At 40.2% G+C, this 12,945-nt stretch overlaps 1 long non-coding RNA gene across 11 annotated transcripts in view; it reads left to right on the top strand.

Moving 5' to 3' along the window:
• The first annotated feature begins 11,595 nt into the window (after positions 1–11,595).
• Positions 11,596–12,945, top strand: part of LOC144291597 (uncharacterized) — a 63,099-nt gene continuing 61,749 nt past the window's right edge. For 5 of the 11 annotated variants that reach the window (XR_013358938.1, XR_013358936.1, XR_013358935.1 and 2 more), the window contains exon 1: positions 11,596–11,752. This is a non-coding gene — a long non-coding RNA (uncharacterized LOC144291597). The remainder of the gene's footprint in view (positions 11,753–12,945) is intronic. The other 6 variants (XR_013358940.1, XR_013358932.1, XR_013358941.1 and 3 more) reach the window with 4 other exon arrangements.

Genomic DNA, 12,945 nt, shown 5'->3' with positions numbered 1-12,945 from the left:
GATGTACAGTTCGGTAGATATCTGTGTAATCCATCTGGTCCAGTGTATCATTTAAAGCTCTCATTTCTTTGGAGATGTTGTGCTTAGAAGACCTATTGAGTATAGAAAGAGCTAGATTGAAGTCACCAAGTATAAGTGTATTATTATCTAAGTATTTCTTCACTTTGGTTAATAATTGATTTATATATTTGGCAGCTCCCACAATTGGGGCATGTATATTGAGGATTGTTAAGTCCTCTTGTTGGATAGATCCTTTAATATGACATAGTGTCCCTCTTCATCTCTCTCTACAGTCTTCGGGGTAAAGTTTAGATTTTCTGATATAAGGATGGCTACCCCTGCTTTCTTTTGAGGACTATTTGAATGGCAAATGGTTCTCTAACCTTTTATTTTCAGGCTGTAGGTGTCCTTCTGTGTAATTGAGTCTCTTGTAGACAGCAAATAGATGGGTCTTGCTTTTTTATCCAGTCTGAAACACTGCACCTTCTGATGGGGTCATTAAGCCCATTCACGTTCAGAGTTACTACTGACAGATATGAGTTTATTCTCATCATGATATCTATTCAGTCCTTGTTTTTGTGGATTGTTCCACTGAACTTCTTCTTAAAGGGGAATTTTAAGAGTCCCCTTAAAATTTCTTGCAGAGCTTGTTTGGAGGTCACATATTCTTTTAGTTCCTGCCTGTCTTGGAAGCTCTTTATCTGTCCTTCTATACTGAATGAGAGCTTTGCTGGATAAAGTATTCTTGGTTGCATGTTTTTCTCATTTAGGACCCTGAATATATCCTGCCTGCCCATTTCTGGCCTGCAGGTCTCTGTGGAGAGGTCTACTGTTACCTTATCTCCTCCCCATAAAACTCAGGGATTTCTTGTCTCTTGCTGGTTTAAGGATCTTCCCTTTATCTTTGGAATTTGCAAGCTTAACTATTAAATGTCAACATGTTGAACGGTTTTTGTTGATTTTAGGGGGGGATCTCTCTATTTCCTGGGTCTGAATGCCTGTTTCCCTTCCCAGATTAGGAAAGTTTTCAGCTATGATTTGTCCAAATACGTATTCTGGACTTCTCTCCCTTTCGGTGCCCTCGGGAACCCCAATTAAACGTAGGTTTTTCTTCCTGAAGCTGTCGTTTATTTCCCTTAATCTATCTTCATGATCTTTTAATTGTTTGTCTCTTTTTTCCTCAGTTTCCCTCTTTGCCATCAGCTTGTCTTCTATATCACTCACTCATTCTTCCACCTTGTTAACCCTCATCGTTAGGACTTCTCGTTTGGATTGCATCTCATTCAATTGATTTTAATTTCTGCCTGATTAGATCTAAATTCTGCAGTCATGAAGTCTCTTGAGTCCTTTATGCTTTTTTCTAGAGCCACCAGTAACTGTATGATAATGCTTCTGGTTTGGCTTTCTGACATTGAATTGTATTCCAGATTTTGTAACTGTGTGGGAGAGAGGACTGTTTCTGATTCTTTCGTTTGAGGTGAGGTTTTCCTTCTAGTCAATTTGCTGAGTGCCATGTGGCTGAAAACACGTTGAATTTCTCTCAATAAAAAGAGAGAAAATAAATGAGGAATGAAAAATGAAAACAGAAAGAATAAAGGAAGAAAAAAGGAGGAAAAAGGATAAAAAGAGAGAAGAAAAAGAAAAAAATTGAAAAAAGGGGGGAGCAAACAGAAATCAAAAACCAAAAAAACAAAACAAAACAAAAAAAACGAGGGGGAGTATCCTCTGATATCCTCTGGTTTTGTATCCTGTAAGTCACCTGAATTCCCCTGGAACTTTCCATTGCTGCTTGGTCAATAATTTGTTTTTTCCCTGTTCATCTAGCTTGTCTTCTGGAGGTGTGGCCTGCTGTGGTGATATTTAGGTGTTAGCACTTTGGGGAGCTGCTCAGCTCCATGCCTTTTGCCGGGCTCAGTGAATGATATTTAAGCTGTTTATGCGGTGAGGCCATACTGAGCCTCTGTGGGGGTTGTTTTTCTTGTGAGGCCCCAGGAGGAACAAGCACAGTGGCGGCAGGCAGCTCAGGAGCCCTGGATTCAGCTCCTGAGTAACTATGGAGCCCTCAGTCTGCAGAGGCCTGGATGGTCCAGGAGCGCAGCCGCTGATCTGTTCAACTTGGGGCAAGAGTGTCCTTGCTGTCCTGTGCCCTCTGGGCCTCTGCCTTTCCCAGGGGGTAGCGCCAGATCATGGGCTGTGTAGCTGGTGCCCTGTGCCCTGGGGCCTGTGCTGTTGGAGTCACGCTCTCAGCTGCGCAGCCCCCTCCCCACAGAGTCTCTGCTGGAGCTGCCTCTGAGCTGTTCCTGGGTCGCACAGCCCCCTCCCCGCTGAGCCGCCACCTGAGCCACCTCCAACCTGCTCCCAGGTCCAGCCAGGCACATGCTGCAGCCCTTTAGGGAGCTCAACCATGGGTTGTGGTGCACTCTACCCAGGGCGTAGGTACTCTATTAGTGCCCCTGAGAGCCTGAGGGCATCCCTGCCCCTCTTGGGATCCTGCTCCAACTTCCGGGGAGTGCCTTTCCATCTGGAAAGATTGGTAAACTCCTGCTTCCACAGGCAGGGCTTTCCTCTCCTGGGGACACTTGCCCCGGCCATAGCCTGGCTCCTCATGGGCCCCTCCCACTTGGATGCCTTTTGATTCTTTATTTCTTTTTTTCCCTTCTTCCTACCTTGATAGAAACGTGAACTCTTCTCACTGACCTCAGCTGTTCTCTCTTTAAATCTCAGGCCGAATTCATAGGTTTTCAGGATGATTTGAAGGCTTTCTAGGTAATTTGGTGGGGACAGGTGACTTGGGGACCCTACTCTTTCACCATCTTGCCCTCACTCTCTAATTTTTCCAATTCTGCAGTATGGGAGTACCAGGAGACCTCTTTGCTTTTTTTATGAGCCCCCTTTAGATTTAAAATTGGGTCTCTGAATTTTAATTCTGACATGTACTGTAATAAATATTCCTTAGGTTTGTGGCGGAGAGTTTTACTTCTGGTTCTTTTTGCTTTTGTCAATTCTTTTTCTCCTCTTTTTGTGTAGTGCAGAATGGGTATATGAGTGAGCAGAGTCAAAAATATCAACCAGGACCTATGTAAAGAACACCCAGATAGGGGAGGCCTGGTGGCACAGTGGTTTAGCACTGCCTGTAGCCTAGGGTGTGATCCTGGAGACCCCGGATCGAGTCCCACATTGGGCTCTCTGTATGGTGCCTCCTTCTCCCTCTGCCTGTGTCTCTGCCTCTCTCTATATATCTCTATGAATAAATAAATAAAATCTTAAAAAAAAGAACACCCAGATAATTCCGAAGATGTCTAGGACTGGAAAATAATGGAAAAGAGAAACAAAGCCAAAGGAAACAGAAAGACCACAAAAGTGAAAAACAAATTTAAACAATAGTATATCTTAAAAAACAAATGGTGGGGAGGCCATGGTGCATGGGAGAGAATTTAATCTCACAGAGTGGACCTAGAGGTTGATCTTTTCCATTTTGAGTATATGTTGTTTTATATTATAGTAGGTGTTAAATCCATATTTATATAAATCAGCAAAACTTAAATAGAGAATTAACAGCAACCAGAAAGGCAGAACCAAGATAAATAGAGGGGTGGAATTGAAAGTTAGAGAGAAGGTTAACCCATAGAATAAAAAACACAGGACTCCACATGGCTCTGAGTGTATTTTGGTAGGTATGTTAGAAGGTGCTAACTTATACAAATAATAAATGATCAAGACACCCAAACCCATAACTCATATATCTACAAAAATCAATTAGGTACATTGATCATAATTCGAAGATGGGTACTTGTAGAAATATGAAATACAGAAAGGAAAATCTTAAAACAAAGATTTGTTGTAATATTATAGTTAAGGCAGGAAGAGAGAAAAAATATTGGAGAGTTTTAATCTGAGAGGAATTGAATTATAAGGACACATCTTTGAGGTCTCTGTACTATATTCCCTCAGCCCTGGAGTTTTCCAGTGCTATTCAGTAAACTTGCTCTTCCCCTGTTCTTCCAGCTGTCCATCTGGGGAGGGGCCTACTGCAGTGATTCTCATGTGCCTGTGCCTAGGGGCAGATGCCCAGTCCGTTGCCAGGTGGCAGGTTCACCATAGAGCTGTTTGTCCTCTGCCTGTTTCTCTAGCTCTTGTTCGAAGGATTCCTTCATTCCTGAGAGGCTGCAACTCTCAAAGATGAAAGAAAAAAAGAAAAGAATGGCTGTGGCTGGCCACATTTCCAACCCTCAAGCTAGGAGTGCTCCCTGTGTACTGAACTGAAGGCTCCAAGTGCACACTGGCTTAGACCTTCTAGAGTCCAGCATGGGGGCACCGATTTTTCAAACTGAAGGGTGCCTAGCAGCAGGAGAGCTTTCACTGCCTTGAGCCTTCCAGCTTCCACTTGTCCCAGAGGGAAGGGAGGATAGCCTACCTCTGTCTGCTCTGGTGCCCTGTGAGCAACCCCTATCTCCTCAGAGTGAACAAAACCAACAGTGTCTTTTTCCAATCCCCGGACTGGATGGTTTCCTTAGGAGTCAAATGTATATGGATCTTATACAGCCACCTGTGATTGTTCTGTAGAGAGATGTGGGTAATGTATGGGCCCAAACATTCCCTTCCACTCTGTAGCCTTCCAAGCTGAGGACACAGCCCCTAAATGAGTCACTCTCACATCCCATTTTAAAAAATGTATTCTTTTGCCTTCGAAGGCAAAAGAAACAAAAGCAAAAATGAACTATTGGGACTTCATCAAGATAAGAAGCTTTTGCACAGCAAAGGATACAGTCAACAAAACTCAAAGACAACCTACAGAATGGGAGAAGATATTTGCAAATGACATATCAGATAAAGGGCTAGTTTCCAAGATCTATAAAGAACCTATTAAACTCAACACCAAAGAAACAAACAATCCAATCATGAAATGGGCAAAAGACATGAACAGAAATCTCACAGAAGAAGACATAGACATGGCCAACACGCACATGAGAAAATGCTCTGCATCACTTGCCATCAGGGAAATACAAATCAAAACCACAATGAGATACCACCTCACACCAGTGAGAATGGGGAAAATTAACAAGGCAGGAAACAACAAATGTTGGAGAGGATGCGGAGAAAAGGGAACCCTCTTACACTGTTGGTGGGAATGTGAACTGGTGCAGCCACTCTGGAAAACTGTGTGGCTCAGTTAAAAATATACCTGCCCTACGACACAGCAATTGCACTGTTGGGGATTTACCCCAAAGATACAAATGCAATGAAACGCCGGGACCCTTGCACCCCGATGTTTATAGCAGCAATGGCCACGATAGCCAAACTGTGGAAGGAGCCTTGGTGTCCAACGAAAGATGAATGGATAAAGAAGATGTGGTTTATGTATACAATGGAATATTACTCAGCTATTAGAAATGACAAATACCCACCATTTGCTTCAACGTGGATGGAACTGGAGGGTATTATGCTGAGTGAAGTAAGTCAGTCGGAGAAGGACAAACATTATATGTTCTCATTCATTTGGGGAATATAAATAATAGTGAAAGGGAATATAAGGGAAGGGAGAAGAAATGTGTGGGAAATATCAGAAAGGGAGACAGAACGTAAAGACTGCTAACTCTGGGAAACGAACTAGGGGTGGTAGAAGGGGAGAAGGGCGGGGGTGGGAGTGAATGGGTGACGGGCACTGGGGGTTATTCTGTATGTTAGTAAATTGAACACCAATAAAAAATAAATATGCTATTTAGAGTAAAAAAAAATAAATTAAAAAAAATAAATAAAAAAATAAAAAAAATAAAAAATGTATTCTTGAAACTGATGATGCCCATGCTTAAAATGCAACATCTTCATCACACACTACCTCCTCCTTTCAGTAATTTCTTGGTTTGGTCATCACCCCAAATTGGAATGCCTTGAGCAGCCCAGGTCTCAGAGCTGCTCTGTGTTGTCCAAATTTATTATTTCCTTTAGAGGGAAGTCTGAGCTTAGTTTGACCTTGAAATCTGACACATCACCCTGGGTCCTTTTAGATACTAGCGATAATTATGAGCAAGGGATTGCATACATACTATTTCCTTATTATTCAACCTTTCTTACACTTTTCCACTAGCCCAGCTCTGTAGGATTTGGTCCCATCACTCCAAATTCTTTTACTCTACTTTTCATTTTAACTTTGGATGTATGCAAATGACTGAGACACAGCCACTTGTCAGTACCATCTAAGACATTCAGACCACCCAGGAATCAAATATATGTCATACCCACAATCTCATCCCTACTTCTCCTAAACCCATGCGTCAGTGAGCCAGTCCTTGAGCATCCCCGATTTCTGACATGAAGTATTCTGCTGTCTCCCTCTATCTTGACATTCTCATCTAGTTTCTGATTTTGAACACTGTGTTAGCATGAGACTCCAGATGATAAGGGCAAAGGCCCCAGAATATGGTCCTGATAACAGGCATCTGATGCATTGTGGGGATGCCACCCACAGTCTCTGACAGGCTGGCTATATATTCATGGGTTCCTCAAGTTCAGTTCTTCCTAGAACTAATTTATGGAACTAAGGAAAATGCTCTATTTATACTGTCAATGGTATTACAAAGACACATCCAGGTGTGCCCTTGGAGGGTTTCCAACCCTTCTTCTCTCTACAGGACAGTTAGGCTCATGTTACAAGCACCTCTTCCTATACTTGTTCTTTCCCTTACTAGGGGCCCAGGACAAGACACCTCACTGGCATTGAATGGGCAGATTGATCACTTAGGAGACCCATAGGTTTTTGAATCAATGTGCAAGGAACCAAAGGGAGAGACAAAAAAGAATCTGCACTATACTACAGGCATATATGTCAAAATTCATCGAGTTATAAACCTTAATTAAGTGCATTATACTGTCTACCATGTCCACCCCAGAAATCCTAGGAATAGAATACTGTCACATCTCAGAGATATGCACAGTGTTCAAAATGGACAAACTGGAATTTCACTATCCTTTTCCAATGCGGAAGAACGGATTATTTTACCATGAAAATGGGTAGAGTCGGCACTGGCAGAGGACTTGCAACTAGGAACAGGGAAACTATAACAACCCATGGGAAAGCGGGAAGAAAAGAAAAGAGGATCTCTCCCTTAAGGAGGAACTGGGTGTAGGGTGTAGGCAGGCTGTTGGAAATCAAAACCCATTGGATTGACTTGGGAGTTTCAGGTGTAGTGGCCTTTCATTCGCTCAGTCGTCATAATGGATCATTGTCTAGACTGTTGACATGGTAGGAAAACATTTTTCTTCCTGCTGATAGACTTCTTTTTCTTCCTTCTGGGTCTTCAAAAGGGTGCAAGGAGAGGTTCTTCTCTGGCCCACTAATTCCAACTCAAGTGTGGTTTCCTTTTGTCAGATACCCATATTCTTACCATTTCACTAAGCACTCCTTGGGATAATAAAATTCCAGGTTAAATCAGTCTGTATTTTCCCCCAGTGCAGTATAGTTGATTACATCACAACAAAGACACGGGCTGTATTTATTGGACTTATGTGAAAACCAAGCCTGTGAGTGGTTACAAATAATGCCAAGGTGCTCGACCAGCAGAAGGAGAGTCAGTCTGTGGGATGAGGACATTTAACCACAATTGGAGGCACAATTTCCACATCTCTACACTCTGCTGGGAGACCCTAATTTTCTACATTGGTCTTGGTATCAGGAATAATCTTTTTTTTTTTTTTGGTATTTTTTTAAATTGTAGTTCAATTTGCCAACATATAACACCCAGTGTTCATCCTGTCACAATCCCCCCTCCATGCACTTCACCCGGTCTCCGCATCTCACCCGCCTACTTCCCCTTCCACTACTCCTTGTTCCTTTCCCAAACTTATAAGCCTCTCATGCTTTATCACCCTCTCAGATTCTTCCCAATGCTTTTCTCTTCTCTCACCTTGATAACTTTCATTATTTTTTTATATTCCTCATATGAGTGAAACCATATGATGATTATCCTTCTTTGATTGACAAAATTCACTCAGCATAATACCCTCTGGTTCCATCCACGTTGAAGAAAATGTTTGTATTCATCCTTTCTGATGGCTGAGTAATATTGATTGTATACATAGACCACATCTTCTTTATCCATTCATCTTTCAATGGACACCTACGCTTCTTCCACAGTTTGGTTCATGTGGATATTGCTGCTGGACACATTGGAATTCAGGTGTCTTGCCATTTCACTTCACCTGTTTAGTTGGGTAAATCCTCAGCAGTGCAATTGCTGGGTCATAGGGCAGCTCTATTTTTAACTATGAAGAAACTCCACACATTTTCCCAGAGTGGCTGCCCCAGTTCACATTCCCACCAACAGTGCAAGAGGGTTCCCCTTTCTCCACATCCTCCCCATGTTATTGGTATTTCCTGTCCTTTTATTTTTCATTGTTCTCACTAGTTTGAGGTAGTATCTCATTGTGGTTTGGATTTGAATTTCCCTGATGACCAGTAATGAGGAGCAGTATCTCATGTGCTTGTTGGCCATGTCTATGCCTTCCTCTGTGATATTTCTGTTCATGTGTCTTGCCCATTTCATGATTGGATTGTTTGTATCTTGAGTGTTGAGTTTAACAAGTTCTTTATAGATCTTGAATACTAGCCTCTTATTTCATATGCCATTAGCAAATATCTCCTTCCATTCTGTAGGTTATCTTTTAGTTTTGTTGACTGTTTCTTTTGCAGTGCAGAAGCTTCTTACCTTGATGAAGTCCAAGTAGTTCATTTTAGCTTTTGATTCCTTTGCCTTCATAGATGTATCTTGCAAGAAGTTTCTGTGGCCAAGTTCAAAAGAGTTTTGCTTGTGTTGTCCAAAGGATTCTGATTGATTGTTTCACTTTTAGATCACATGTCCATTTTGAGTTTATCTTTCCATAACGTGTAAGAGAATGGTCTAGTTTCATTCTTCAGCACGTGGCTCTCCAATTTTTCCAGCACCATTTGTGGAAGAGACTGTCTTTACCAGTCTCTTCCAAAGAAAGACAGTCTTTCTTGCCTTGTCGGATATTAGTGACCCATCGAATACAAGGAACATTTCTGGGTTCTCTATTCTGCTCCCTTGATTTCTTTGTCTACATTTTTGCCAGTATCACCCTGTCTTAATGATCACAGCTTTGTAGTAAAGCTGGAAATCCGGCAGTCCGATGTCCTCCAGCTCTGGTTTTCTTTCAATATTGCCCTGGCTATTCGGTGTGTTTTCTGATTCTACACAAATCTTAAGATTATATGTTCCAAGTCTATGAAGAAAATCCATGGTATTTTGAATGCGATTGCATTGAATATGTACAATGCCATAGGTAGCAAAGTCATTTTTAAAATATTAATTATTACAATTCATGAACGTGGAATATTTTTCCATCTCTTTGTATCTTCCTGCATTTCCTTCAGAATGGTCTGTAGTGTTTAGGGTGTAGAATTTTACTTCATTGCTGAGGTCTATACCTAGGTGCCTTAGGCTTTTAGGTACAATTGCAAATGGGATTGACTCCTTAATTTCTCTTTCTTCGGTCTCATTGTTAGTGTACAAAAATGCTACTGATTTCTGGACATTGATTTTGTATCCTGCCACAGTGCCGAATTGCTGCATGATATCTAGCAATCTTGGGGTGGAGTCTTTTGGGGTTTCTGTGTACAGTACCATGTCATTTGTAAAGAGAGAGAGTTTGACTTCTTCTTTGCCACTTTGTATGCCATATATTTCTGTTTGCTGAGGATTGCTGAGGCTAGGACTTCTAGTACTATGCTGAATAGAGTGGTAAGAGTGGACATCATGGTCCTGTTCCTAATCTTAGGTAGAGCCTCCAAGTGTTTCCCCATTGAGAATGATATTTGCTGTGGGATTTTCATATATGGCTTTTAAGATGCTGAGGAATGTTCCCTAAATCCCTATACCCTGAAGAGTATAGATCAGGAATGATGTACATTGTCAAATGTTTTTCACAAATTATTGACAGGATCATGTCATTCTTGTTTTTTCTCTTGTTGATATGATCTATCACGTTGATAGTTTTACGAGTGTTGATCCAGCCTTGCATACAGGGGATAAATCTCACTTGGTCATGGTGAACAATCTTCATAATGTACTGTTGGATCCTATTAGCTAGTATCTTGCTGAGAATTTTTGTATCTTTCTTCATCAGGGATATTGGTCTAGAATTCTTTTGGGTGGAGTCTTTGTCTAGTTTTGGAATTAAGGTGATGCAAACTTCATAGAACGATTGTGGAAGTATTCCATCTCTTTCTATCTTTCCGAACAGCTTTAGTAGAATAGGTATTGTTTCTTCTTTAAACGTTTGATAGAATTCTCTTGGGATGCTATCCGCCCCTGGACTATTGTGTCTTGGGAGGTTTTTTTATTATTGCCTCAGTAATAATGCCTTCGCTGGTTATTGTTCTGTCCAGGTTTTCTATTGCTTCCTGTTCCATTTTTGTGCTTCTCCATAAATGCATCCAATACTACTAGATTGCCTAATTTATTGGCATATAGCTGCTCATAATATCGTTAAAATAATTTGTTTTCCCTTGGTATTGTTTGTGATCTCTCTTTCATTCATGATTTTATTAATTTGAGTCTTTTCTCCTTTCTTTTTTAATAATGCTAGTTAATGGTTCATGTATTTATTATCTTTCAAAAACAAACTCCTCAGTTTGTTTATCTGTTCTACAAGACTTCTGGTCTCTATTTCATTGAGTTCTACTCAAATCTTTATTATATGTCATCTTCTGCTTTGTATGGGTTTTATTTGCTGTTCTTTCTCCAGTTCCTTTAGGTGCGAGGTTAATTTGTGTACTTAAATTTTTCCAGGTTTTTTTGAGGGATGATTGTATTGCAATGCATTTCCCTCTTAGGACTGCTTTTGCTGTATCCCAAAGATTTGAACAGTTGTATCTTTATTTTCATTAGTTTCCATGAATATTTTTAATTCATCTCTTATTTCCTGATTGTTCCTTTCATCTTTTAGTAGGATGCTCTTTCACCTCCACGTGTTTGAGTTTCATCTAAAATTTTCCTTGTTGTTGAGTTCTAGTTCCAAAGCACTGTGGTCTGAAAATAGTCAGGGGACAATGCAAATCTTTGATAGCATTTGAAACGTGATTTGTGAGCCAGTATGTGGTCTATTCTGGAGAAAGCTCCATGTGCACTTAGGAAGAATATGTATTCAGTTGCATTTGGATGGAGAGATCTCATTTATATATGTGATCCTTTGTATCATTTAAAGCTCTTTTTTCTTTTGTGATGTTGTGCATAGAAGTTCTATCATTTGCAGAAAAGTGTCGAGTTGAAGTCCCCTACTTATAGCATGTTATTATATAAGTATGATTTTACTTTGGCTATTAATTGATTGAAATATTTGGCACCTCGCACTTTAGGGGCATACATATTCAACATGTTAGGTGTTTGTGTTGGCTATACCCTTTAAGTATGATACAGTGTCCCTCTTCATTGCTTTTCTACAGTCTATTGGATAATCTTTAATTTATCAAATGTTGGGATTGCTACACCAACTTTCATTTGAATGGCAAATTGTTTTCCACCCTTTCATTTTCAGGATGTTGGTTGCTGTGCAGCTGCATTCACTTTGAAAGCACTATGATGTCACACATTGCCAAGGTGACGAGAAGTATATACCTCTGCCTCTCTTCCTAACTGCAGCTCTGAGCTGAGCAGTTCCAATTTGATATTCCATGACTTCTCAGCTCTCAACCTAGCATCTTTGACGATGGGCAAACTCAATTGCTGCTACTGTGAATGTATGTTCCTAAACATCTTCTGAATGCTCTTTGCTACCAACTGAATAGATAACTCTTTCTCAAACTATTTTTCTCATTGTTTAAAGTTTCCTCTCCCCAAATTGTCATGCAGAGTTATACCTATGTGGTTTTTTTTTGTTGTTCTAGTCCTCCATTATTTTTTTTTTTGATTATTCTACCAAACTAGGTACCTTGAATATTGTGCCTCCATTTTGAAAAAATGTCTTATTTCCTACTATATCCTGCACCCCTCATTTGTCACCACAAAGTCTTCACAGGGAGAAATATGGTCACATATATTTTCAAGTTGTGGTACTGTCCTAAATTATATATTCACGTTATTAATTTCAGAAATAAGTGTGAATCCAGAAAGGTTGATATGGAGGATATTTGTTATTGGTTTTCAATGGTTTATAATATCTTCCTTACTGTGTCTTCCAAAATGGGTTTCAAGTTCTGTATTTGTGGGGACATGTTGTTATCTTCCTCTGAATGGTTGCCCAAAGTAACCTTGTGAATATGAGTGTCTATGTTTCAATTATTGTCCCAAACACACATTTCTTTTTACACTCTGGGCATTTTCCCTATTTACTCATTATAGAGATATCAATTTTATCCTAACTCTCATCTCATTCCTCCCCCCTAAGCTGTCAGCTGGAGAAAATATGATATTTTTGTCATTTTTGCAACAAATAGCCAGTCTTTCTACTTGCATTGAAACATGGATAATTAAGTATTTGCTTTAATGACTGAGAGATAAGCATGTAAGCACTTATTGGGCATATTAAAAAAAAGGTGATGTACACACATGAGAGACAGTACATTTTATAGAAGTGGAGAATGGCATGCATTTGCACCTAGCAATGTCACTTGAAAAGAGAAAGAGAATTCATTAGAGTGATTTTCATATAACATGTCTCTCAGTTCTTCTGACCTGCCCTTTAGAGCTCTTTCCAAAGGTAATGCATGGTTGTTTCTATGACATACCAAGTTCTCAGACACTGTTTTGAGGCATGTATGTGTGCGTGAGGAATAAATAATGCACAATGACATTGTTTAACACGTTTTAACACAAGATTTGATTTTAGTGAATCTACTTTCTTGCACGCCACTATTGATCTCATTTGATGTGCTGATCATGACCCAGGGAGTGGAAGGTTGTACAGGACAGTCATGTATATTTTTGATTAAGG

This window comes from Canis aureus, chromosome 20, assembly GCF_053574225.1.
Source record: "Canis aureus isolate CA01 chromosome 20, VMU_Caureus_v.1.0, whole genome shotgun sequence".
Taxonomy (NCBI): domain Eukaryota; kingdom Metazoa; phylum Chordata; class Mammalia; order Carnivora; family Canidae; genus Canis; species Canis aureus.
This window is presented reverse-complemented; position numbering and strand designations above follow the sequence as displayed.